Here is a 3,065-nt window from a genome sequence, read left to right on the forward strand (position 1 = left end):
ATTGAAAGAACCTTGACAACCAATAGAAGACTTGCTAGGAGAAATTTGAGAGGTATTAGTGAGGTTGTAGATATTCAACCAAACATTGAGTTCATAAACCCTTTTGCAAGAGAAGGTGAGGAGAACCCAACACAAAATACCACACAAAATCAACCCACAATGCCTAAGTTTTCATCACATTCCGTACCCACCGAGGAGAACCTACCCAATGGTACTCCCACAGCACAACATTTGACCGGAAATTTTATTGCCAAATCCGCCTTTATCCAATTAGTCGAAAGGAGCCAATTTGGGGGGATGCCTAGTGAAGACCCTCATTCTCATATGGAAACCTTTTGTGACTATTGTGATGCGATTTCTCAAACCGGTGTAACTCAAGACCAAATTCGATGGGTCTTATTTCCTTTTTCTCTAATTGGCACCGCGAAACAATGGTTGAAGGGCCTTGATAAGGCCACTCTCGGAATTGATTCTTGGAAGAAGTTGGCTCTAGCTTTCTACAAAAAATTCTACCCACCGGAAAAGACTAACATGCTAAGAGCTCAAATTACGGATTTTAAGCAAAGGGATGAAGAATCTTTGTATGAAGCTTGGGAGCGGTTCAAGGGAATTTGTCGCTCATGTCCTCACCATGGACTTAGCAAGTGGTTCTTGGTACAACAATTTTGGAACGGTCTATATGAAGATTCAAGGAACATTCTCAATATGGGATCAAATGGAATGTTCACCGAAGTTGATGACAATCAAACATGGAACAAAATTGAGGAAATGGCAGTCCATAACTCACAATATAGTAGACCTCACAAGGCAACTAGAGGAGGAAAGCATGAAGTGGACTCCGTTACTCAATTGGGTGCTCAACTTAGTGCTCACATTGATACAATCAATTTGAAGTTTGAAAAAACTATGGCTAGACTTGAAGAAGCCTCAAAATCACCAAAGCATCATGTTAATGCCATGACGGCATCTTCATCAATCCCAAGTGGGATATGTGAGAATTGTGGAACTTTGGGACATGACCAAAGTGAATGTAGGGGAACAAATGAACAAGTGAATGCTTTCCAAGCATATAAGAGTGGTACCCCTTATTCCAACTATTACAATGAGAACACCAAATTCCATCCAAATCTCTCATACAAAAGCCAAAATGTTCAAAACCCTCAAACAACATACACCCCACCTCCCATGAGAAACCAAAATCAAAGACCCTTTTACAACCAAAACCAAGGTTACCAAAATCAAAATCCATACAATCACCAAAATGACCAAGGTTTTGATGTTCAAAAAGCGGTCCTCCAAATGCAAAAGAATCAACAAGAATTTTTCACTCAAATGCAAAAAGATTGTCAAGCAAAGGAAACCACCATCAACAACATCCTAGCTCACACCAAGATGTTGGAAACCCAATTGACTCAACTAGCATCTTCAAGCTCACAAAGACAAAAGGGGCAATTACCACCTCAAAGTAATCCCCCAAGACATGAAACGGTTAGTGCCATTCACTTGAGAAGTGGTACAAGGTATGAAGCACTGAAGAAGCAAGTTGAAGATGAGGTTGTGGAAGCTAGTGATAAGGAAGAAATTGTGCAAAACTCCAAGGATGGAGAATCATCAAAAGAAGAAATTTCAAAGAAAAATGAAGACAAGGTCAAGGAGAAGGAGCCCATTGTGATTAGACTTCCGTTTCCAAGTCGTCAAGCCAAGCCCAAATTTGATGACCAACTTGGAAAGTTTATGGAAATTGTGAAGAATTTGGAAGTCTCAATTCCTTTCACGGAATTAATCAATCATGTGCCGGCCCATGCAAAATACATGAAAGATATCCTCATGAAGAAGAAGTCGATCCGGAAGCTTGAGACTATCCCCTTCACTAAGGTGAGTAGTGCAATACTTCAAGGGAGTTCACCTCCAAAACTCAAAGATCCGGGAAGCTTCTCAATACCGTGTACCATTGGCGACACCACGATCAACAAAGCCTTATGTGATCTAGGGGCAAGTGTGAGTGTTATGCCGTACTCGGTAAGTAAAAGGTTGGGGATGGGAGAGCTTAAATGCACAAATATCACACTCCAAATGGCCGATAGATCGACGAAGACACCATTAGGGATATGGGAAGATGTTCCCGTACGAATTGGGAAGTTTTCCATCCCGGTGGACTTTGTCATTGTTGATATGGAAGAAGATTCCAACATTCCAATCATTCTAGGAAGACCTTTCTTACACACCGCGGGTGCGGTGATTGATGTGAAACATGGAGAGCTCACTCTAGAAGTGGGAGATGAGAGTATAACTTTCAATCTTGACAAGACCATGAGAGCTCCCCGTTTACATGAACCATGTTTCATGATTGATCATTATAGCCGGAAGGATGATAGAAAGAAGTCGGAACACCAATGGAAGAAGAAAATTGAAGATGCTCCATTCAAAGAGCAAGTGAATTGTGATAAAGATAGCTTTCAAAGCTCACCAAAGTCAAGCAATGAAGAAGATGGCCTTATTGGCCAAGAAAATAAAATGGGAGAGTTGTCCCCATCAAATCAAGAGATTTTTAATGATCAACTTAATGAAGTTTGTGGTCTTTGGGACGATGAATTTGAAGGGATTTTCAATCCCTACATTGGTAATGCCATCGATCAAGACCGACAACAAGGGCCAAGGTCTATTGAAGAACTTTATCATGACAATGAACAAGCTTTTGATTACTTTTTCAAGGTGTTGAGCAACATCAACAACACCTTGGACATGCCCCCTTGACATCTCATCAAGAATGAGAGTTTGGTGGAGTCCTCCCTAAACCACCATTTGTAAATATTTCTAACTCCCTAACTCGCATTTCAATTCTTAATTTGCATTTTTGTCATCTTTGGATTTTTATACTTTGATCAAGATAATTGTCATGTTGATAGAAGTGAGGGAGGGACTAATAATTTCAATTGATGTGTAGTGCTTTAGCTTAGTGTGGGGATAGCAATTGCCTAGGCTAATCATGCCTTAGTAGTGCCCCCACAATGAAGAACACGAGATTTTGAAGAATGAAAAAATGACAAGGGATATGCAAGGTACAT

At 40.5% G+C, this 3,065-nt stretch overlaps 1 non-coding gene across 1 annotated transcript; it reads right to left on the minus strand.

Annotated features, from left to right (window-relative positions):
- Positions 1-531: 531 nt before the first annotated feature.
- On the minus strand, positions 532-638 carry LOC141645683 (small nucleolar RNA R71). The gene has a single exon (XR_012545160.1). It is a non-coding gene; the product is annotated as a small nucleolar RNA R71 (small nucleolar RNA).
- Between the last annotated feature and the right edge of the window lie 2,427 nt (positions 639-3,065).

This window comes from Silene latifolia, chromosome 2 (assembly GCF_048544455.1).
Source record: "Silene latifolia isolate original U9 population chromosome 2, ASM4854445v1, whole genome shotgun sequence".
NCBI classification, from domain to species: domain Eukaryota; kingdom Viridiplantae; phylum Streptophyta; class Magnoliopsida; order Caryophyllales; family Caryophyllaceae; genus Silene; species Silene latifolia.